General features: G+C 35.6%; 1 pseudogene across 1 annotated transcript; it reads left to right on the top strand.

Annotated features, from left to right (window-relative positions):
• The first annotated feature begins 1 nt into the window (after position 1).
• On the top strand, positions 2 to 18,826 carry LOC147474611 (uncharacterized; annotated as a pseudogene). Its single transcript, XR_015209662.1, has 38 exons — positions 2 to 37; positions 116 to 244; positions 331 to 502; positions 603 to 764; positions 2,423 to 2,560; positions 2,699 to 2,821; positions 2,925 to 3,188; positions 4,087 to 4,232; positions 4,333 to 4,441; positions 4,540 to 4,686; positions 4,847 to 4,894; positions 4,973 to 5,101; positions 5,203 to 5,439; positions 5,530 to 5,670; positions 5,757 to 5,842; positions 5,971 to 6,076; positions 6,179 to 6,273; positions 6,455 to 6,607; positions 9,564 to 9,722; positions 9,808 to 10,052; positions 10,156 to 10,288; positions 10,370 to 10,489; positions 10,783 to 10,827; positions 11,014 to 11,091; positions 11,167 to 11,283; positions 13,069 to 13,195; positions 13,287 to 13,390; positions 13,473 to 13,610; positions 13,764 to 13,850; positions 14,459 to 14,599; positions 14,713 to 14,841; positions 14,942 to 14,986; positions 15,063 to 15,211; positions 15,321 to 15,380; positions 16,655 to 16,808; positions 16,904 to 17,095; positions 17,194 to 17,298; positions 17,433 to 18,826. The product of XR_015209662.1 is annotated as an uncharacterized LOC147474611 (transcript).
• The last annotated feature ends 6,029 nt before the right edge of the window (positions 18,827 to 24,855 follow it).

The following is a 24,855-nucleotide window of genomic DNA, read 5'->3' as shown; positions in this document are numbered from 1 at the left end:
TATGTGGTTCATGTCTTTTTATGCAAGTGCATGCGGGGTACGTAATGGTTGCAAACACATGGATTTTGAGTTATGGTTTATGTTTAGTCAGCATTACAGATAACTTACTCAGCAGGAACCGTTTCCACTCCATTCTATTTGTGGGTCTGTTTGGAAGAACACTGAGGGCCAGCTGTCCTTTCTATGATATGCTGTTTCAGCACCAGCAGAGATATTTACTTTTGTGCATACGTGAAGGAAGCTGGTAAGCTATGTACCTTCTTTTATTTTCTACTCATTTTTACAGGTTGTTCTTGTTTGACTTACCAGTAAGGCAAATGTATTGTGCAGGTTTATGATGATAATGTTCATGGTCAGAAGCTAGCACATTTTATGTCTTGATCTGTTAGACATTTTATGTCAATTAGCTGAAATGGATCATGCTAGCTCTGTTAGGTTGGTGCTAGAGTATCCACTTAAGCGTTGTCCTGAAGTATTGGTGGTTGGAATTGCCCATATCACTGTAATCCCTTTTATCCTTTTGCTAGTACATTTTGTCTACCAATTACTTTATTTTATAGCGTGTATATAGTGTATGACTGGACTCATCTATGTCAAATCAGACTGCATTTAACCTCCTCCAGTATGAAGTGGTGTCACGAAGTGGTCTGATTCTACAACTTTGGCATGGTAATCGTAATCTTCTCTTGCGGGGTTTCATGGACATCCATAGCAGTGATCCAGAAAATTTAAATAGAATTTTGAGCCTTTGCCTTGATTCAAAGGTAAGAGTCCTAATTCTAGTGTTTAATCTCTCTCTCTCTCTCATTTTTAGTTATTTATTTATTTTTGGAATGGTAGTGGGATTGGTTTTCTGTTTTATTGATTTTTTCTGTTGTACCTTTTCTGAGTATTATTATGAAAACTACTTGGAAATATGGCTTTATGATGAAGAACTACGATCTCTTTATGATTTAACGAGTCTTATTTTAGTCCTACAGCATGAACTATGTATTTTAAAACTTAAACAAGCTTGATGCGAGTGCTAGATGTTTGTGTCTATAGTTGGATGGATATAGCTAGTCATAATGTTTCTATGGCCAGTATGGGGTTAAACTAATATGGAGCTGAATACGCATATGGGGAACTGTAGGGTTATGTGTAGCCAACCTCCAGTAGTACAACTAAATCTTTGTTTGTTCACTACTTAACAAGAGATCTGTCCTTGATTATTGGTATTAAAAGAACACCACAAACCTGACTTATGTTAGCTTGCAATTCCTGAGAAAAGCATCAAAATCCAACTGAATCATGTGAATCACATAGTATCCGAACAATCTGAACATATGTAGGTATGTGGGCTCATACTGCCACGTTCTTTTGCAGTTTGATGGAGATTGGCAGAAAGAGGTTTTGTCATAATTATGGAATTTGAGATATTGAGTTTGCGAGAAGGCTTCTTAATGCTACAAATCTCATGGAACTCCCCTTTAGTTCACCTAACCATTGATGCAATTATCATCCATTAACCATTCACCAATTTCTTTATAACTTGAAACCTTAAAGGAATTTTTTGCTCATTATACTTATGGCGGTTCATCCTCATCCTCCCCAAAAATGATCGGAGTTAATTGAGAACCTACTAACACAGCTTATGACTTTGAAGCCAATGCAAGTGCCATAGAGATACAAGGGATTCACAAACTTCTACCGAGTGTTTGCAGATGTATGTTTGGAAGAGCTATTTTCGAATCAGTAGCTAGGACCTCACCTTAGCTTGCCCCAAAAAACTTGTTCTCGAATCTTCTGGGATGAGTTTGAATATGCACCACGGTATGGGCGTTGCAAGAGAATAGTAACCATTATTGGATGGTCTATGTATATTGGTGGTTTATGTGCAGTACTAATGAAGCTTAAATCAAGGGAGGCAGATGTGCAAGGCATAATTATTAATGGTTTATTTCGACTATATTGTTATCTTTGGTTTGTGGATATGTGGAATTGGAGTTCACCTAGTTTATCTGCAATTTCAAATACAAAACATACCAAATTGATACTTCTGCACTCTCTGTTTCATAGCAATGCTGCTTTTTGTCATTTTTCTTATAACAGCTCCCACTTTGGCTCTGTTTAATTTTCCATTAGATATATCATAGGTGTAATTGTTTCACTTTTCCATACTTGCGTGCTATGTTTAGAATCTAGTGAATTTATCTTGCAATGAGGTTTTCTCTTACTATTTCTTTCGATACATACCATACCTGTTTCTTTCTCAATTTATTCATTCATCTGACAAAAGTTAAGTGTTGTCTTTATCGTAGTCCTTGGGAAGTAGTTTCCATTCTCTAGTATGGTACACGGAAACTTCAATTTTTAGCTGCCTGCCTGCTTTCTATTTATTTATTTATTTTTATTTTTAAAATTTTTTAGTCCTGTCTTGCAGATTTTTCCATCAGTGTTGGACACTACTCCATTTTCATTTAGTATTAAACTGGCTGCCCTTGCTTTGGGAAAAGAACAATGGAATCTTGAGAAATGGTTAAGTGATAATTTAAGCACATACAAGGACACCTTTTTCGAGGTAACATGTTTTAATATGTTTTCTTTCCTTTTATGGATTTGCTCTCAATATTGCAGTGTGTTTTCCTGGGATGTGGTGTGAAGTCTTACTTCTTTAGGGGAAATGGTTTAACTCCTTTACCTTCTTGGTCGTTTTCAGGAGTGCTTGAAATTTTTGAAAGATACCGCTTCTGGGGTATCACAAGATGTTCCTGCGAGTCCTTTTCAAAATTCTGGTGCCGTTCGTAATGTTTCTTCGGAAATCAGTTCGATATTTTTCAAGGTCATACTGCCATTTCAATGTTCTCCTGTTAGTTAGCTGTATGGTTTCCGTGTATTATAATAGATAACAACTCTGCCAGTTTTTCACGTCATGTATTTTGCAGGTCCTTCAATCTCAAGCTGGGCAGAATATTTCTCGCAAGCTTTTTGAGGAAATGAAACGGTTGCATGTAGCATCCATGCACGTTGATCCCAGACTGCAGAATGGTGGAGCTCCTGATTCATCAGCATCCGATGGATATCCGGATGATATAGAGGCAGAGGCAAACTCTTACTTCCATCAAATGTTTTCAGGCCAGTTGACAATTGAGACAATGGTTGATTCGCTTGGGCATTTCAAGGAATCTACTGAGAATAGGTGCCGTCTTGTTTGTTTTGTTGGATTCAAATATTCAAATATACATTACACTGTGAAGCTTGTTATATCTGGATTTTCCTGTTTTATTTGTTCTCGATTTTATGTTCTTATGCTCTTACTATATGTTTGTGTTCTCTCTTCAATTTCCCCGTAAGCTATAGTGATGAAGTTGTTATGCGTCGTAGAGTAAAGCAGCTTAGAAGCTTGAGGCTCTGATAAATGAAAGCTTAAGCCAGTGTTTGTAAAAACGCATTTAGGCGCATGCCTTGAGGCGTGCCTATGCAAGGAAAACACCTTGAGGCTATATCCTCAACGCCCCCCCCTCTTTTTTTTTTTTTTCAATTTGTTTGATCTTTTATCCTCGCAACCACCCTCAATCTTTGTACAATGGAAGACACAACCTTATTTGTATAGAAAATTATATTATCCCAATTTAAACAGACAAGTTTAGTTGTTTTTGCCATTGGGGCATGCTGCCATTGGCAATCGAATGGATGATGAGGTAGTATTTTCGTATCGTTTGTTTATTTTTGTCAGGTGTCTTAGCATCATATTGGATTATCCATCTAATGCAACTTTGAGTTGCTGGTGGATGTTATTGTGTGGAACTGTTTGTAGTATTTAGATGTTTCTAATCAGCAGATACAAAAGTGTGGCCTTTCGCGGTTCACACTGTAGATTCGCTTTAGGACTAGGACATTGGTAAATTGAAAAAGGGTACTTGTAAAGATGTAGCAAAGTGGCCAGTGACTTGGAAAACACCTATCTCAGTGTTTGTGAGTCATGTCCATGTGTAAACTACATGACAACCTTTTAGAGTTCAGATTTTAGTTCAGTTCCTGCTTACCTTTGTGTCTTTTACTTGTTATGTTTCACTATTAAAATTTGCTTCCTCTTCCTGTATACAGACTCCGGCATCGGAGGTTCAGGACAAGATATTATTTATGATCAATAATATATCAACAGCAAATATTGAAGTTAAGGCAAAGGAGTTCACTGAGATTCTGAAAGAAGAATACCATCCATGGTTTGCACAGTATATGGTGATTAAAAGGTTAGAGTTCTTTCATTGTTTTTTGTTTTTTGTTTTTCGTTCTCTTTCTCTCTCTCTCGTGCTCCGGCAGTTGATTTACACCGGCTTTCATCTTTGTCAGAGCAAGCATTGAGCCTAATTTTCACGATCTGTACTTAAAGTTCTTGGATAAGGTCAATTCAAAATCATTGAATAAGGAGATTTTAAAAGCTACATATGAGAACTGCAAGGCACCTCTTCTAGCTCCCCTTCGCTGCATTTAATTAATATCATAGTTAGTAGTGAAAAAGTTATTTTATTTTTAATGTTTTTCTTCCCCTTGTAACAGGTGCTTTTAAGGTCCGAGCTCATAAAGTTGAGCTCGGAGAAATGTTCTTTGCTGAAAAATCTTGGAAGCTGGCTTGGAAAATTTACAATTGGAAGAAATCAAGTACTGCGAGCTCGTGAAATTGACCCAAAGGTGTTAATAATTGAGGTATGTGTCCGTCTTTAATTCCTTTTTAGTTACAGAGTCCCAGAAACAGATCACAGAGACAACTGACAGTCGGAGGGTATCTTTTTTTATTAGTGTTATTTGTATTTTGTAGGGTAATAACTATTTCAGATTCTAATGCATCTTAACTGGATTGTCTTAGGCATATGAGAAAGGGTTGATGATTGCTGTAATTCCTTTTACCTCAAAGGTATGATCTTTTGAACCAGATTCATCTGCTTTTAGTTATTTCAGTGCTTTATTTTATGTCCAAGTACTTGTGATGCAGGTACTGGAACCATGCCAAAGCAGTGCTGCATATCAGCCTCCCAATCCTTGGACCATGGGCATTCTTGGTGTACTTTCTGAAATTTATGCACTACCAAATCTGAAAATGAACCTCAAGTTTGATATTGAGGTATCTATATATTTTTCTTTTGAATTTTGGTTTCAAAGTTTATGACTAAAGTTTGTTGTCACATGCAATTATCTATTTTCCATATTCTCTTTGTATTTTAGGTCCTATTTAAGAACCTCGGTGTGGATATGAAAGATGTAAAACAAACTTCACTTCTTAAAGATCGTGTTAGGGAAGTTGAAGGAAATCCTGACTTTTCCAACAAAGATATTGGGGCTCCCCAGCCACAAAACGTTTCTGAAGTCAACTCTGGGACCATTTCTTTAAGTCAAGTTGAGATGCTGCCTGAGGTTGCAACTCAGTCACATTCTGTTGGTCATTCACAGTTATTATCTCAGGTTTGTATGTTCAAATTAGTGTTCGCTATTTAAGCTTGTTGTATAATTCTCTGATCTGTGTGGTATTGTAAACCTGTTTGGGGGATGTAGTGCACTGCTCCACTTCATCTAGCTCCTGGTGTTTTGGTTGATGAGGAAAAAATGGCTCTGTTAAGCATTTCTGAGAGGCTTCCTTCTGGTTAGGGACTCTCACAACAAACCCTATCTCAGTCGTCATTTTCTGTGAGTCAGGTCTTCTCTAATCCTCACCTTATGCACTGTTGTATGATAATTTCTATTGGGTTTCTTTTTGCTGAGGTTCTTTTTTTTCCCCTCAGCTGCCGACACTGATTCCATACCTCCGAGCTAATATCATTCTCAATCCAAAGCTTAGTGCGTTAGGCCTTCATATGCACTTTCAGAGGTTTGGAACTTTTCATTGACTTTACTTTTAACTGGTGTTTTAGGAAAGTACTGTTAGTCTTTGTCATTATCATTAGTTAGTAGTATAGTTGGGAAATGTTAAGTTTGTGGCACAATGTTTTGCAACAGTATTGTCCCGGGTGCAATGGAGAGGGCTATTAAAGAGATAATGACTCCCGTTGTTCAGCGCAGTGTTACAATAGCAACTCAAACATCAAAAGAGCTTGTTTTAAAGGTTGCCCATCTTTCCTGTCTCACTTTTTTTTTTTATACCAAGTCCATGTCTGTTAAAGTGTTCTTCCGTTGCTTCGTTTCTTAAAATGAAATGATTTGTTAGGATTATGCAATGGAATCTGATGAGAGTCGTATTACAATGCTGCACATTTGATGGTCTCAAGCCTAGCTGGATGTTTAGCTCATGTTACATGCAAGGTATCCTTCTTGTATACTTTTGTCTTTTCTTGGATCTTGTTTGTACCATTAATTGCTTTATGGAGTTTGTACCATTAATTGCTTTATGGAGGATAAACTTAGATTTAGTATGCAGATTGATTTGGAACGTGTTAATTTATTCAATACCTTTTTGGTAATAATTTTTTGTGATCATTTCTAGGAATCTTTGCGAGTTTCCATTTCAAATCACTTAAGGAATTCATTACAGTCCTTAAGTATTTCTAGCAATCTTCTTGAGAGCCCCGTGCAACTTGTTACAAATGACAACCTTGATTTGGGATGTGCTCTAGTTGAGCAAGCTGCGACAGAGAAGGTACACTTGCACTTCAATTTATTTGCTCTTCTATTAATTTTTGTTGGTTTTGTAACCGATTAACAAATGTACTTGTTGATTTTTGGTTGTAGTCTGCAAAGTTTATTATATGCGTTGTTGAAAGTTCGGATTGTATGTTAGTCATCGTTCTTTTTATTTTTTGTTTGTTTTATTTTATTTTTGGAATTTGTGATGCACCCAAGTAGGTATATTTGGAGAAGCTTCACAAAGATAAAGTAGGCTTGAAGCAGATCGCCAAGTCCTCCAAGATATTCAGACTACAATAACCTTACATTTTAGCCAACATGGAAAGTGAAGATCATAGCACTAATTACATTACCATGGTCAATAGTAAACCATGTTGACTAAGATAGCCCACTGTCTTCGGTAGCCTTGGTACATTTTTGAGTATTAGAACGTTTGACTTCACATATTCTTAAATCTTTTTTTTTTTTTTTTTTTTTTGTTATATAATCCAGACCAAGTAACGTTGGAACTGGTACGCATATAAGTGTCCAACCTGGCGACCTACGTGAAGTAGGACAGGAGGACACAGTTAAGTACATAATAATTCATGGTACGGCAATAATTCGATGTGGAATGTATTCTTGTATAATTCAAGGTCATGCACAAGCATTCGCTAAAAATTAGGCATAAAGAAATCGATAAGTTAGATGCGGGAAGTATTCGTGTATAATCCGAGATTCTGCACAAATATTCGTATAAATTTGAGATCATAGACACACTAAAACCTGTATTCCACCTATAATAAAACTAGTTTTGATGCTTTAATAATTTGAAAACACTTACTATTTGCTTATTATATGCGAACTATTGGCTGATTATAGAAAATGTGAATTATCATCGTCTTGGAAATGCGACTTTTTTTTTTTATGTACACGACTATACCTTTGGCTCGAGACCCTAAAAAGCGCCTCCTTACAAGTAGGATTCTATGCAAGTGAGAATATCATGGGTTTGTGAGTATGTTAATAGTTTGTGGTCTTTTCTCTTTTAGGGTTTCAAAGAAACCGTAGTATAAGTAACTATGCAAGTGGCATATCATGGGTTGGTGACCATGTTAACAGTTTGTGTTCTTAGTCCTTTTACGGTTTTAAAGATTTGTAAGCATATGCATAATGTGCCCATTTGTTCAACACAGATACATATTTGGCATATACTTTTTGAGATTATGTAGCGCCCATGTTACATAGTGTAAGACTGAAAAGCGACATTTGTTTTTCTGGTTTTCTTTGCTGACATGTACTTTTATTCATATAAGGAGGGGTTTAGGGAGATGTATAAATTTGACACAAACAAACTGATGACCATTATTTTTATTTCTTTTAATAACTTCATTGCTATTTATCTAGTTGAAAGAATATATTGAAATTGTCATTGTAATTACATCAACATCATGGAAATTACTCAGTATTACTCTCCTAGGACCATATATATACCCATAAACCCAACTATATACCCACATAACCCTACCATATATCTACTAATCCACACCAACAAGAAACTAAACATTTTTCGGTTTGTTCTTGGAGTAGATTTGTTGTACGGGTTGGATACCTCATCCTTCCCTAAATGTATAACTTTTGTTTTGATTTGTTTGTAAAATATATCTGTTTACCGTTCACAGGAAAAAAAATAAACAAGAAGTTAAACATAACAGCAGAATGTTAAAGAACATTGAAAAAATCGTACAAGTAACCAAAGGTATGTTAAGAGATTGAAAACATTACCACCATGAAAAATAAGCCAAAATCGAAATTACTGGTCGCATCAAACGATGTTATTGTTAACACATTGAAGAATTAGGGACATTTTTTTCCTTTTCATTGTCAATTGGAGATTACATTTAGTATGATTTAAAATGTCGGAATGATCTAATTTATTGTCAAAATGATTTTTATAGCTATGCTATCAAATATCGGCCGAGATGACCGATTAATCGCATATCGCTTGTAAACCGATTACTTTTTTACCGATTTTTAAACTTTTCTCACCAACCCGATTTAATCACCGAATTGACCGATTAATCTATTGAGATGACCGATTTCTCACTAAACTGAGAAAAAAAAATACTAAAAATACTGGTTTCCCACCTAAAAAAAATATGTAATTTTTTTTAATAAATTGGATTCTTAAACTGTATTAATAATTATAGAACCTAATCAACACACAAAGCTAAGAGTTTACTTATTTTCCCCTCTTTAACGAAAGTTAAATATACTAATTATTGTTTTATCTCTCTAATATATATTATCTATTCTCTCTCCCTTTATTCCTTTAAATATTTAACATAATTGTTGTGTTTGACATCTTTGTAGTATTTCAAAATTGAGTTGGTTAGATGTGATTATGAAAATCTGATATTATTTGTTGTATCTCGGATAACTATTTAGAAATATTTGGTATGATTATACTATTATATATTTTGAAAGTGTCAAATATATACATCAAATATTACCGATTAAATCGCCGATTAATTGCATATCGCTCCTTGACCGATTAGTTCCGAAAACCGATTTTAACTACTTAGCTTTATAGTGAGGATATCATATCCGCTAAAAATTAGCCCCTAGCGTAAAATACCTAAGTGCGCCAAAGGTCATGGGTTCGTTATATGTCAAAATTCTGTCCCTGCAATCCATCCTTTATGTATGATTTGTAACTCTTAAGATGTTTAAAAGAAAGTTGTCCCACCTTAAAACATTTTTCAGTTGTCTTAGTAGGGGAATGTGCTATCCATGGCGGTTGAAGATTCATCCATGGCGGTTGAAGATTCTGTACTTGTTCCCTTCTCTCCTTCAAAGTCTATGCTAGATGCTTCACAATTTATGCTAAAGTTTTGGGGTCTGTGAGCAGTAGGATGCGATATTTTCTGTTCCAGTTAAGGAGTCTAGTTTGTTGGGTGTTAATACTGTGTAAATGCATATTGTCGCAGGCGCTACAAACAATTGCTGTTAGGAGGAAGCATAGGGAAGGTGTTGGGGCTTCATATTTTGATGCTAGTACATATACACAAGGCCCGATGGGTGTAGTACCAGAGTCTCTCCGCCCTAAACCTGGTCGCCTGTCCCATTCACAACAGAGAGTTTATGAGGTATACATTTGACTTTTTCTGCATGTTTTGTATGCGATTTTTTCATTTGGCATCTGTTTTATATTGTTTTCTTGTTAAATCTCAGGATTTTGTTAAGTTTCCGTGGCAAAATCAATCAAGCTAGAGTTCAAACACTGTACCTTATGGCCCACCTGCTTCTTCTGGACTTTCTGTCAGTTCTGGTTTGTCTCGTGCGTATGGCCCTACCTCTGGACAGCTCAACTCAGGCATCTATTCTTCTGCCCAAGGCAGTTCAGGATTCAGTGCAATTGCACAACCCCTAGATCTAATTTCGGAGGAGATGGACAACAGTTCTGCACAACTTCTTAGGTGTGCCTTTAAAATTTTTACCAACAACCCAACGCCAACCTCTTCAGTTGTTTTTATGGTTATATATGTGTCCAGTTGCTAATCCTTCTTCAAATGGGTGCAGTGGGTCTTCTGGTCATGTCGGGGCATCTGATGCTGCTGTGCGTCATGGATCTGAAATAACTGCTGTTACTTCATTTTCAGCAACCATTACAGTCCCTGAGTTGCATTCAGTTGAACCCACCATTGCTGCAAAGGTAAAAGTGTTTTCCAGAACATCGTATGATAACCTTCACATCTCTTTCTTTCACTAACATGCACATTTAATTTGGTGGAAGGATATGGGAGCTACCACCCAGCTGTCACCTTCTGCAACTGAACGCCTTGGTGGCAGTATGTTAGAACCTTTATTGAGCACGGGTGACGCATTAGAAAAGTATCAGGTTGTGTCACAGAAGGTATGGAGGATTAAGTTTTTGTGCTCATTGAATCCAGTTGGATATGCTTTTACTCAATCCTTCTAATGCCTTTTCTGGTTTTTCGAGCCGTGGCATATTGATTAGGTTAACCGTCTTAAGTACACCAATTTATGTTCCATTAGTTAAGATTTTTTTTCCCGATCCGTCTTATTTATACTCTGGTTACTGTGCTTTTAAATGTCCAAGGCACTTTCTTTTGTAAATGCAATGTTTTGTGTACCACTGTTTTAGCTTCCTTTAGTTTGATCGCTCAGTTGTGTTTTTCATTTCAGCTGGAAACCTTGATTGGTAATGATGGAAGAGATGCAGAAATTCAGGTTTGCTTCCCACATTCTCCTGTTCGTTTGTTTAGGCAAAAATATTATTTGTCTCAGCCTTTAAATTAGAATGAATAGTATGGATGCTATAAGATTGATTTAAAATCTCGTCCTCATTCTTCTCGTGCTTTGTTGTTTTGGCCTAAATGATATTATTGATTGTAATTGAGGCGTATACATGTGTAGGGTGTTATTGGCGAGGTTCCTGACATTATACTCCGATGCATAAGTCACGATGAGGCTGCCTTGGCTGTAGCTCAGAAGGTGCGGTTTCTACTTCTCTGAATCACTTTTGTTTTCATGTCTTGTGCTAAATCTGGATTTTAAATATTGGAGCAGGTTTTTAAGAGCTTATATGAGAATGCATCGAACACTGTACATGTTAATGCCCATCTGGCCATTCTTGTTGCTACTCGTGATGTTTGTAAGCTTGTTGTGAAGGAGCTTACTAGTTGGGTATGTCTTTTGTTCCAGTCATTAATGTGGTTCAAATTGGAAGTTTTTTGTTATATTTATATTCCGGCTGGCATCAGGTGATTGTTCTTATTAGTGCATGTCATATACCTATGTATTCCTATTCTTATTTGTACTACATGAATTATTTCTATGTTGGTGTGTTGATAGTGGTAGATTTCATCAATATTTTGGCCAGTCAAATACTGATCAAAGAAAATTCTACTAGTGAAATAGTGCTTATGTGGCAATGAGAGCTCTGAAATGAACAAGGAAATAAAAAAAACAAGGATCTTGCCGTACCTGATGGACAAACGTCATATTTTCGTGTTTATTTTTTTTATATTGATGAATGTTAGTCTATTAGTATAGGGGAGGGATATAGCCACATTCTTAGAGACATTATAGCCACATTGTACACGAATCCAAGCAAAATCGTGGACTTAAAAGTTGTATTAAGGGCTGAATTTTTGTAGATATAATCTCCCCACCATGGAGAACATGCTCACAAAAATTCAGCTCATTCAAAGAAGTCTAACCTTAGAACATGCTCACAAAAAGTTAGATGAAAAGTTAAAAAATGAACACTAATTTTTACATGATTAGGCATATCTAAATATTATGATTTTTTGTGAGAATGATCTTCATAGTGGGGAGATCATCTCCACAAAAAACTAGGCCTTAATTCATTTGTTTGTCGAAAATGTGGCTCTATCCCTCCCCATTAGTATAATTACAAAATTAAATCAACACCAAGGTAGTAGCCAATGGCTGTTACACACATTGTCACCAAATTCGCTTTTTTTTTAAAAAAAAAAAAGCGTTTAAAACCCGAGATATTGGCAAGGCGTCTGGTTCCAGTTTAAAACCCGGATGTTTAAAAAAAACGCGTTTTAAACTTAAAAAACGTTTAAAACCCGAGATTTTGAAATTCTCCCGTTTAAACCCTAAACGCGAGAAGAAAAAGGGGTTTTGGAGTTTACTTTTTTGAAGAGTGGGCGTTAGATTAACTTGTTGAGATAGTTCTATTTTGCTTTGGACTATTAATAATTAATTTTAAAATTTAAAGTTATTAACTTATTTGTAGTACTTGATTATGCCATTATGGTTGGTAATTAGTAGTATCTTATTTAGAATCGTGTTTTGTTACTGAATTTAAAACTTCTAGTATTTGGATGAGTAATGATAATTTGATACTTTCATGTATTTGAATTTTCTTTCATTTGTATTATTATTATTTTTATTTTATGTGTCTATTCTTTTTTCCACTCTTATAAAAAATCAAACTCCTTATCTATTATATTCTTTATCATCGGTTTTTACCGTTTCTTTTACGTATTATACGTTTTAAACCCGTTTTACTGTTTTAAACCCGTTTTTTATGCCCCACGTTTTTTTACGCTTTCTTTTTCTGTTTTTTTTTCCGAGACGTTCCGTTTAAAACACGAACTAAGTTTTTTTCAGGTACACCGTTTTAAACCCGTACCGTACTTGGTGACAATGGTTACACAAGGACAAATCGACAAACTAGCCCGAGCCCAGTCAACCCCACCAAATCAGAAAAGAGAAAAATGGAACCGGAATACTGGAAAACAATAGAGCTAAAACAGACATGGCCGAGGAATGTTTTTCTTTGTCTGCAATTTCCCGCTAGAAAATATTTCCATAGGTCCTCTTTTACTTATTACCAGTAAAAATGCTCTACTTCATTATCAGTTTTTCCACAAGGCGTGTGACTGTTCTATTTTCAAATATATTCATGCTGTCCATGCCCCATTTTCTTACCAGGTGATGTATTCGGATGAGGAGCGGAAGTTCAACAAAGATATTACTTTGGGCCTTATTCGCTATGAGTTACTTAATCTTGCTGAGTACAATGTACACATGGCAAAACTTATTGATGGTGGATGAAACAGTATGATTAGAGCCCTATCTGCCCTACATTAGTTACTTTATACAGTTGGTTATGAAGTGGGGATGTAACATGATAACTTTCAATTGTGCAGAAGCGGCTACGGAGTTCTCTATTTCTCTTCTCCAAACCTTGGTCGTTCAGGAACCGGGAGCGAGTGTGTCAGAGCTCCACAATCTTGTTGATGCTTTGGGGAAGGTTGGATTTACTTATTTTGTTTTGAGTTGTTTTTTTATTAATTTCGAGTTGATGTGCTCATACGGTTTATGGCTGATTGCAGCTTGCGACGAGGCCTGGTTCACCTGAATCTTTACAACAGTTGGTTGAGATTGCCAGAAATCCTGCTTCTATTGCAGGTACTCTATCAGGTTTCAACATGGGCAAGGATGAGAAGGCGAGGCTGTCAAGAGACAAAAAGGTTAATGTTATGCTTGGTTGCTAGAGGGCTACAAGCCTACAATACTCTCGTCCTCCACAGCACACAAACAAATGAAGAGAAAAAAAACTCTCCTCTCCTTTTTTCTTACTCTCTTTCAGCTGAAACTTTTAACAAAATGTTCTATTGTACCAGGCTCCCTCTGGCAGAATAATGATGAGCAGAGATGACTATAACAGTTCTGAGTCCTCATCAGTGGATGCTACTGGTTTCCGCGAACAGGTAAACATATGTTATTGTTTTATGTTCTGCTGTAGTGCTCTGGGATAAACTCGCTTTATTCGACAGCAATTTTGGGGTACTTGGTGCTTCTCGAGTTGTGGGGGGTTCTGTTGTGTTATGTTTGGGCACACAATATTATTTGTCATATTCGGTGCTAATACTTTTGTAAGATACAAAGTTGTATAGGACGCACAAGGGGTTTGCTTTTTACACTTATTCTGAGAATATGGACGCCGAGGAGATCATTCTTTATCCTCTTTTTTTTTTTTTGGATTGGTAAGCCTGTTTTAAATGAGATCAGTAACTCTTTGATGCTGGCGGGGTTCGAGCCCCAGACCTCTGGTATCATTACCCAAAGGTTTTACCGACTTTGCTAGTCGGCACCTACTAAAAAAATGTGTGGGCAAGCCTGTTTTTAAAGAGAATCAGTAACTCAATAGTGTGTAGCGGGGTTCGAACCCCAGACCTCTGATATCATCACCCAAAGGTTTTACCAACTAAGCTAGAAGGCACTTATCTCCTCTGGGCTGTTAGGTTGTTTGAAATTAGCTGTCTCCTGGGAATACTACCTCTTATCTCCTCGGTCTTATAGTTTATCTATGCTGTAGGTTTCTTTGCTGTTTGCTGAGTGGTGCCGGATTTGTGAGCTTGCTGCCAACTATGAAGCATCTTCTACCCAGTTTCTCTCACAGCTGCTTGGATTACTTAAAGATATTGATTTCTCTGAACACTTTTTCCGCATCCTCACGGTAACTTTTATTTCTTATTTAGAGTTGAAGATAAGCGACAGTGTGTATTAGGGACATGGTATAACACTATAACTAATTCTCCTTGGGTTTGTCTCTCCCTCCCTCTGTTTCAGGAGATCTCCGTATCACATTGCATATCTGAAGTGCCGTCCCCACTAGCTATGCAATCACCTAATCAATAGCTGCATCTGTCATTTATAGCTGTAGATATGTATGCAAAACTAGTCTCCTCGTTACTGAAGGTATTGCTGTTCTCCTCAGCATTTGGCTACCTAATATGTCTTTCTAATTGAGTATCTATGACAAAAGCTGTACTTGCGTTTCTTGTATTTTGGTTGATAGCATGGTGTGCTGGACCAACCATTGAAAGTTCAATTTCTCTCCAAGGTTCGTCTCGCACTTGCAGGAGCTTCTTTTCTTCACGTTTTATGTTGCAGTATCTTATTACTTTATATTGTTCCAGATTCTGTCAGTAACTGTGAGGGTTATCCAAAGAGATGCAGAGGATAAGAAAGTTGCGTTTAATCCAAGGCCATATTTTAGGTTATTCATTAATTGGCTTTTGGATCTTGGTCGTTCTGACACTGGCCTTGAAAGTGCCGGTCTTCAGGTATGGGCTGTTGGCTTTCCCTCACATTATTAAGCTCTTTTGTGGCTGAATAGAGTTGTGAATTTTTATTGTTTGGAATCTTTAAAATAACGGAAGTTGGGTATCACTGGTCTTGACAGCATTTGCGAATGCGTTTCTTTCTCTGCAGCCTCTTAAAGTTCCTGGTTTTAGGTAAGCATGTGATTGAACGTTATTCTGTTATAACTTTAATGTAATGGCGATCCAATATATCATATAATAAATGTGGGCTTGTGAGTGCTGAAATTTAAGTAATCTAGTGTCCAACATCTAATGCATCTGTTAAGCGGCATTGGATTTTACTTTTTTTTGGTGTTACATTCATCATACACAAAACTTATAGGGTTAGTTATGGATGAATTCCAACTACTAGCTGCAGTTAGGGATTCCTCATCTCCCTGTTGCAAGATCCAATGGCTACGGGATGAAGTTTTTTTTCAATGTGATGATCATTACCGTTGGATATGAGATGAAAAGAGGTCATGATGTAATAGGTGTCTCTAGTGGGCCTTTTCGTTATTAACTTTTATTTTAAATAGCCATGTAGGTCCAATGAATAAAGCCCAACTAAGAGCATTTTAGGGTTAAGGAGTCAAGGTTATTATATATACGATAGTAGCCTCCTTATTCAGTGGTTCTGTTTTTTTTTTCATTGAGTAGTTGTTTCTTGGAAAATAATGTTATTGAGAAGAATTATTATTGTTATTGGGAGATTATGAAATTGAGTGTTTATTTGGGTTGAAAACCTAGTTATTAATTGATTGTTTTGTTATTCCGCTGCATAATTCACATCAGGTCATTTCTAATTGCAACTAGTAATGGGGTGTCATCCCTGACTAATCCAAAATTTAATTCCTGTCACTTGTTTATGCCCCTTCTTGGTGTTGAGAATACATTGTGCTAATCTGACTCAGATTCACATATATTACTTCTCTGCACTATATTTAGTTCAATTTAGCTGCACAGGGATTCAAGGACTTACCTCTATACATTATGAACTTTTTGTTTAGATGAGTGATAACTAATGGATTCATGGATGAATGGAAATGCATAATTAGATTGATATTGGTGTTTGTTCATTGATTAGCTGAGTAAATTCCATGGTTTCGATTTGTACAAATAAGGTGGTGGGAGATTCTAGTTTTTAGCAACAGAAGCGGCATGTGCTAGGATCCTTTAGGCTCCGTGCTATGTGTCTAGGATATAAGCTCAACCTTAGCTATTACCCACCTGTGACTGCATAGGCCGAGTTGTTACTGAACACGTCTAGGATATAGGCTGAACCCTATCTTGTACCTGCCTGTGACTGCATAGGTTGAGTTTGGCACATTGTTAATCAACGTATGCGACTGGTTGTGTTATATCCCCTTGTTGTTTGGTTCTTTTATTACTTTGCTGAGGCCGTCTCTTGACTTTACCGTTTTCAGCTTTGCATGGCTTGAGCTGGTTAGCCACAGGTGTTTCATGCCAAAGTTGCTCAATGGAAATAATCAGAAGGGCTGGCCTTCGTTTCAACGTCTTCTGGTTGCATTGTTCAAATTTATGGAGCCATACTTGAGGAATGCTGAACTTGCTGATCCAGTAAGGCACTTCCCACACCTGGACTTTTGGGTTGCTTAAATCTGAGCTTAAGATTGATGCCTGTTTTAAAATTATTTCCATCCGCATATATGCAGGTTCAGTTTTTGTACAAAGGCATCCTAATAGTGCTCCTCGTGCTGCTACATGACTTCCCAGAATTTCTATGTAACTATCATTTCAGCTTTTGTGATGTCATTCCACCCAGTTGCATTCAGATGCGGAATGTTATTCTTAGTGCATTTCCTCGCAACATGAGGCTACCTGATCCATCTACACCCAACTTGAAGGTGTGGGCAGTATCACTTGATTTACAAGTATTTTTCTTATCTGTCATGTTTTAGTTATTTAGCAAGCTAAATATATCTTTTGTTTTTCCAATTTACAGATTGATCTGCTGGCAGAAATCAGCCAATCACCATCTATTTTCTCCGAGGTCGACGCATCCTTAAAATCCAAACAGATGAAGGCTGATATCGATGAGTATCTCAAGGTAATTTTTCTGTCCAACATGCTTATCTTAATTTCTTGGTACTATTAATTGCATGGCTTGGAGGATTTCTCTCCCTTTTGTTATCATTGAATTTGTATATTTTTATTTAATATTTCTTTTTATGTTTTCTACAGACAAGGCCACAGGGATCACCATTCTTGGCAGAGATGAAGCAGAGGTTGCTACTTCCCCATGTTGAAGCCACCTAGGCTGGGACTCGCTATAATGTACCCTTGATAAACTCTCTGGTGCTTTACGTGGGCATGCAGGTATTTTGTTGTGCTCCTTTCCATCTTCAAGAGTAACAAATAACATTATTTAGGCTTCTGTCCCAGTGGAGAGGATGCGATTTCCTGCTATTATTATTTTAAGACTCTCAAGTTGCCTTGTTTAAAGATAATGTCTATTGAGGAAGAGCAACTGAGAAAGTTGATTCTGGAAAAGTCCGATGAGGGAGAGTGTTGCGAGCGAAAAACCCAAGCGGGCCATCTTTTTGGGGAGGGAAACTAAATGTGAACGGGATCAGTTTGGTAAAGGTGTAGCTTACCATCCGGAGGGAGGCAATAGTATTTCGTTTTGGTATGATGTGTGGCTAGGAGAGAGGGTCTGTAGATTTTCCCTTTTCAATAGGGGAGGAATTCCCATTTTAATAGGAGAACGATTTCCGCTTTAATTAGAAGTGTCAGAATTTGTTTTAATAGGAGAGGAATTCCCGTTATAATAGGAGAGGAATTTTCGTTGTAAAAAAAGATTCCCGTTTTTCAAATAGGAGAGAAATTTCCGTTTTAATAGGAGATGATGTGGAATTTTAATAGAGCTCGAAAAATACCCCTTGTGGGAGCTTTAATATTAAGACTAGAAAATAGACCCGTACATACGCACCAGCTCTTTTAAAAATTTGCTCAACAATCATAACAAATCGTGATTCCTATTTTTGTTGCTAACCTGTTTTAATTTCCTAATAAATTGTTTTAATCAAGTCTTAAAAACCCGTTTTAATTTCTTAACAAATTGTTTTAATTAAGTTTTAAAAACCCGTGTTTTTTAATTGAGGGAGGAATTCCATTTTAATTTGGAAATAAAGAGTTTTTATGCTACTATTTAAGTTTTGGTTTTAAAAGGAAAGGAGATTTCCGTTTCAAGTTGAATTCTAAAAGGAAAAGAGTTTCCCGTTTTAAGTTGATGACGTAGAATTTTAATAGAGCTCGAAAAATACCTCTTGTGGGAGCTTTAATATTAAGATACTAGGTAATGCCCGTGCCTTTGGCACGAATTGTTTTTGAATTTCTTGATTTGCATTGATTTTTTTAATATTATTTATTTATTTATTATTATTTTTTCTTGTTTAGATTCACTAATATTTCTCCTAGCCACAGTTTTAACAAACATCATCTCTATGTTCGTCTCTTATTTAAATAATAATTATTGATTCATTATTTTATGATTTTGGTACAGTTTTTTGTCTTGAACACATATATTTTAATTCATGTATTTTTCACAATTTCAAGAAATAAAACAAAAACAAAAAGTACTTGTGAAAAATTCATCCAACCGAAACAATTTTGACTAATATGATACATTAAATGTGCTTGTCCACAAACTTTATACATCACACATGTTTTAGCAATATGTATCCCTAGCATGTATATACACCCTCCTAATGATTTAGTTTCCGATATTAAAAAATAAAATAAACTACAAAAAAATAATAATAAAATATATATATATATATATATATATATATAAATATATATAAAATATGATATGATATACTCCAAATTTTGTCATGAAGGCACAAATTATGTTGTCGTCTTTTATCTTTGGTGCTATCTCTACACGCCTATGAACACCATGTCGCAAAGAATTTTGGCAAAACCTTCTTTGTGTTTGTTATTTTGGGATATTGAAGCAATACAACCACTTGTTGACATTGAAAATGTAAACAAAAAACCTATGCAAATTGCAAATATACCAAAGTTATGTAATTGAACCATACTATACAATTGAGAATATTCAACGCAAATGCTTAACTACACTTTGAGCAATCCTTTGCACATTGTAAGGTATATCAACAAATGTTAATTTGCTCTTGTTCGACTCATGACGGCACACACATCTCATCTCTTACTTCAACAGAACCGTAAAGTATAAGACATGAAATAAAAAATAGAAAAAGATTTGTGTCAAATTCACTCTACAAAAATTATTTTGAACATATTTCAACGGACTGAACATGAAATTTTGTAGTTCAAAAGAAACTTAATTCAGATATGCACGGTGACTACATGCACTGGAGGAGGTATGCGATTTTTCCTAAATTTCATAATTTGATTTCATTTTATGGTTTTGAATTGTTTTTTGTTTATTTCATTTTCGTTAACTCATAGTTTTTCTATAATTCCAACTGTTCATCGAGACGATGTAAACCAACTATCCATTTTAAAGTGTTGCATAATGGTTTTGTCGTCCTCATATTTTAACGTCTCGCATGTTATTGACTCAGATTGAAATCCAACTATTTTAGAGTATGTCTCATCCTATATTTTAACCAGTTAACTCTGTAGTAATATCCAATTCATACTTGTCATAACTTTCCGATCCGTTTTTAAATTCTTGTAAGCTATCAATTAAGAAATTAAAATACCCATGAAAAAACCTAATTGAACTGTTGATCATCTTTATAAGAACTTCTCAATAAACTTGTTATTTTTTATTTTGATTTTTTCGTAGACTTGTCTTTTAATAAATTGCTTTTGGAAAAATGGTAGAAACCTTAAATAATTTGCTAATTTTATTTTAGTATTTTAGATAGTCTAAATCTTTGGCATATAGTGTAATACCCCGCCCGTGTGGGAATATAATGCATCGCCCTAGCCCGTGAAGCGAGGTTGAAACAGTACTTGAAAGGTGCCTAGCCCGTGGGGGGCAGGGTAAGCCTCATGTATGAATTCTAGCATCTATGAAGTTGTTTGAGATCTGAGACATAAGTAATTCATTTGCCAAATCCCAACATAGAGATTTTTTTTTCCGGATTTATGGATTCATGGAAACTATGTAGTGAAGTTTGCTCATGTAGGAGTAGTCATAGGATGGGTGGCCTCCTGAAAACTTGTTGTCGGTGTCAAAACCTTACACTGTGGTGACTATGTGGGAACAATCGATGTGTAGGATTTTTGATTTCCTTAAATATCAACTTTGATAATAAAAAAAAAAATTGAAAATTTTGATTGAACTGAGTTCTTTATTTTAATTTTTGAAATATTGCAAAAACATTAATTAATTTGATATTATTGGAAAATTATTTTTTTAATTACCTAATTAAACCATTATTTATTGATTTGCAAAATTAATAAAAAAAAATTTAACTATCATTATTTATTGATTTAATAAATTAATGAAAAGTTTTAATTACCAATTAAACTATTATTTATTGATTTGCTTAATTAATAACAAATTTTAACTATCATTATTTATTGATTTAATAAATAGAAGTCTTAATTACTATTATTTGATTTGGTAAATTAATGGGAAGTCTTAATTGCCATCAAACTCCAACACGTGGCGGAACGGTGGCCCTCGATTTATACCCGCTCATATTGAATCCCAGCCATAGGTCATAAAACTTCCCTCCCTTGTTATATTAGATAGATAGATAGATATAGATATGGATTTATAAATTTATTTTATATAAATTGAACATTAAAAACTAAATTAAATGTATCAACATTCATAAATTCAAAACTATTAAAGATAAATAGCTATAAAATTAAGTTTAATATTTCCTAATCAAACTTTTAAAACATGTCATAAGTCTTAACAAAACAAAAAATGAACAAATTGAGTTTTTTTAATATTATTTTGATTTATTTTTTTTTTTTTTTAGGTCAAAATCCACGTCCTGACCATGTTGATTGCGTCTTGACCCGCGTCCGGTTTAGTTGACTGCATCTTGACCGTGTTGACCGCATCCCATGCGCATCCGTGTCCACGTCCGCATCCGGCGCGTGTCCGACACGGACATAACCTATTGGTAGGTGCGTCCGTGCTTTAGAGCGCACGGACAACAAGCTTTCCTTTCAATGGGCAAACAAACAGCTAAAAAACTACGGAAAATGTGGACCACACTTCTTTTCCTTTCCTTTTCGTAGCATATGCTTGCAATGTGGTGATAACTCCTCTTCCATTGTCACCCCTAGGCGCTAGCTATATGTGCTTATTAACTGTTTTACGAATCAAACAAACATGAAGGTAATATTCGGTCCAGCTCTTATTCATTTTGCAACTAGTTAACATTGAGTCTCATCCAGTGGGGGAGCTAGGGGCACCCCGAATTCTTGCACAAAAAATAAGTATTAGTCTGGGCCAAACTGAAATTTCCCATGTATATCAAGGGTTTGTTTGACTATTCCCTAAATTGTCAATTTTGGTTAGAGTATAAAGGGTGTCTAATTTGTCGTAAAGATGAGTATTTAGGACTACTATGGATCTATTCGTAATTTGATGTTTTGGCAGAACATGCCGCATTTGATGGGTCCACTTCAACTAAAAAGAAAATCAACTCTATGGGTATTGGGTAATGCATACTCTAATTAATATAAGCCATGTGACATTTATTAAGAATATTTGGCATTCCACATTTACTTTTTTATTAAAAATAATAAGAATAATAATAAGTACATACAATTATAAAATTAGACACATTATCTGTAGAAACAATGTTAATTCATAAATCGAACAATATAATATATTGAACTAACCTACACAAGTAATGATGTTATTTGGTCATAGAATTCTTTTTGATCATAGAAACTATCTAGTACCTCTTAGTTGTGGTCCAACACTTTCAAAATATAAAATATTTGTTACCTAGCCTAATAATCAATTTTCAAAAAATAGGCAAAATGAATTAACAATTGTTCGTTTGCCACTGGTCTCATCAGTAGTAAAATGCAAGTTTTTGAGTTGGTGTAATTATAAAACTTAATCTATGTTAACAATTACTATTATTATTTTTGGAATTTTTGTTGTGTGTGTATGTGTGCGTCTGTGTTTGTTTGAAGTAGATATGGCTTTCAATCTGTAAGCTCTGATGTAAGGGTTTAAACTGCTACCCTCTTTTCGGATCCATGTTTTAATTTGCTCACTTCTTAGCACAAATTTGTGAACACCAGTTAGCACAAAGTAAAAGATGTGCTCATTGGACTGCTCAATTACAATAACACTTCAAACAAAGATGGGAGGAATACAAGGAACTGAACTATTGCCATAAAAGCTAGACATGACAAGAGGAGGGAAGCAGACTTTTCGCAGACCGCCAAAAAGCTAGACATGCAATTAGCTAGGTAACACATCAGATTGTAGAGAATGGATATCGAAATGGGAGTTCCCAAGAGGAAACTATCTAAGCTTTGACCGAAGAGCATGTACTTCATTATTTACTCTATTGTAATTATTTCATTACACTTTTATAAAATTGTTGCTAATTCAAGAAAAAGCATGTCATGAGTCCTTCCATGACAGTTGTAGTGCAATGAATTGCGATAATATATGATGCTCTTCTCCATAGCAAGACATTCAATTTGTATAGCAAGTCGTATGTGCTAGAAAGCAAATGCCATTCTAAGTGATAGAGTTAACCATGGCGAAAGCTTTTCAAGGAGATGCTACAATACTTCACCAACAAATTCAAAATTGAAGACCCCCCCACCAATATACTCGAAGATAGCAAGTACACAATAATTGTTTCTCTAAATCTTCCGATAATAGAGGTGGAACAATTGGAATACGAACCATCAATATACAAAAATTTGAAGGGACGCGAACAACAATCCAAAAAGCACTGAAAATTAGTTGCTAGAAGAGCAATTGATTTCATGCGTCATGTGTATATGTATGAAGTAGAAGATTATAACTATGAAGACCTAGTAGAAAAAAGACAAAAACTTGGAATTGCAAAAAAGAACACCGATCTTACGAATCTTTGCTTCAAAATTGTCCAGGCCGGAAATTATCAGTTTACATAAGAGGATTGAAGATATAAAGTCGGGTATCAAAAACTAATTTCTTATGAAGAAGTCCGAAGAATTATAGGTTCTATTATTTGTACTAGAACATTAGATTCAGTTCAGTCCATCATCTTATCTAATGCAGGACGATTTTCTTTTAATTTGTGGCTTGGGTTTTTTCTATTGAGAGCCTTATTAAGAATGTTCTAGTAGTTACTTCTTATTCTGGTCTCGACTACCTAGGTAGGGGAACTTGAATGAAATTTGATTTTTTGGTACAAGTTATCACCAATTCCTAGACTTATTTGCTTGAATGATTCTAAATTGAGAGACATGGCCTCACACAGCTGAACTAAAAACTTCCTTTGCACATTGGATCACAAGATGTGCATGCCTTTAAAACATAATAAGCACCTCATAACCAACTATGCCTTAACTAGTAAGTATAGTATGTAAAACGAAACATAAACACTTATCTACCAATATCAACAAAAATATAGTCAAATTCTGATTTTTTCTAACCAATGAAAAAATAAGCACCTCATAACCAACCGTGCCTTAACAAGTATTGTGATACGTCTAGACATCTTCAAATACGCTGATTTTTTCTAAGATAATTTATATTGTGGGGAGAACATATCCACCAGAAATCAGCTTCTACTTCATTGTTTTTCATGGTGAAAGAGTTCATATAACGGGCAGAGAAAAAGATAGCATAAGTTGTTTTGAATTGTCATTCTAGTTTAATCTAATGTTGTTTCATATTCTCAGAAGAAAAAATACTCGAACTCAAAATCAAATCCAAGCACACCAAAGAACTTGAATGGCCATAGTAGGCTAGCGGCCGTACATATCTTCCTTCTCAACTACAAAGGAATCGCCGCGGCATGTATGAAACTTGGATTGCCAAGACACAACAATATGCTGCAAATCTTCCTCATTAGTATGGTATCGCTAGCAAAAGAATCAATCTTTGCCATCTCTAGAGGCAAAGAGAAAGGACTGCGGTATTAATTATCAAACCTTCAAAAGTTTAGCACTTGATCATCCATCTCTATGTATGACCTGCTTATTTTATGAAGGTACGAGTATATCTATGTTTCTCCAAATCTTCCGTTAATAGAGGTGCAACAGTTGGAATACGAACCACCAATATATAAATTTGAAGGGACACGAACAACAATCCAAGAAGCACTGAAAATTCAGTTGCTAGAAGAGCAATTGATTTCATGTGTCATGTGTATATGTCTGGAGTAGAAGATTACAACTATGAAGACCTAGTAGAAAATTACCTTCAAGTTGACAACAGCCACCCTATTAGTCGGTGTTGAGAGTCGATCGCCAATATAAGCCATAGACCTTAACATAGGCTCCGGCATGAGCCTTGAAAGTCGGAACTTCACCTCCGATTCTCCTGAAGGGTTCTTGCTATAATCTTGCAGCTGGAATGAGAAACAAAAATGAGCAGAACTAGATAAGCATGCTGACTATAGCTATGCAATTAAAACGTAGGTTAATGGTCATGATACCGATACACAATAATGAAATGAAG

Source organism: Coptis chinensis, chromosome 9 (genome assembly GCF_015680905.1).
Source record: "Coptis chinensis isolate HL-2020 chromosome 9, ASM1568090v1, whole genome shotgun sequence".
In the NCBI taxonomy this organism is placed as follows: domain Eukaryota; kingdom Viridiplantae; phylum Streptophyta; class Magnoliopsida; order Ranunculales; family Ranunculaceae; genus Coptis; species Coptis chinensis.
This window is presented reverse-complemented; position numbering and strand designations above follow the sequence as displayed.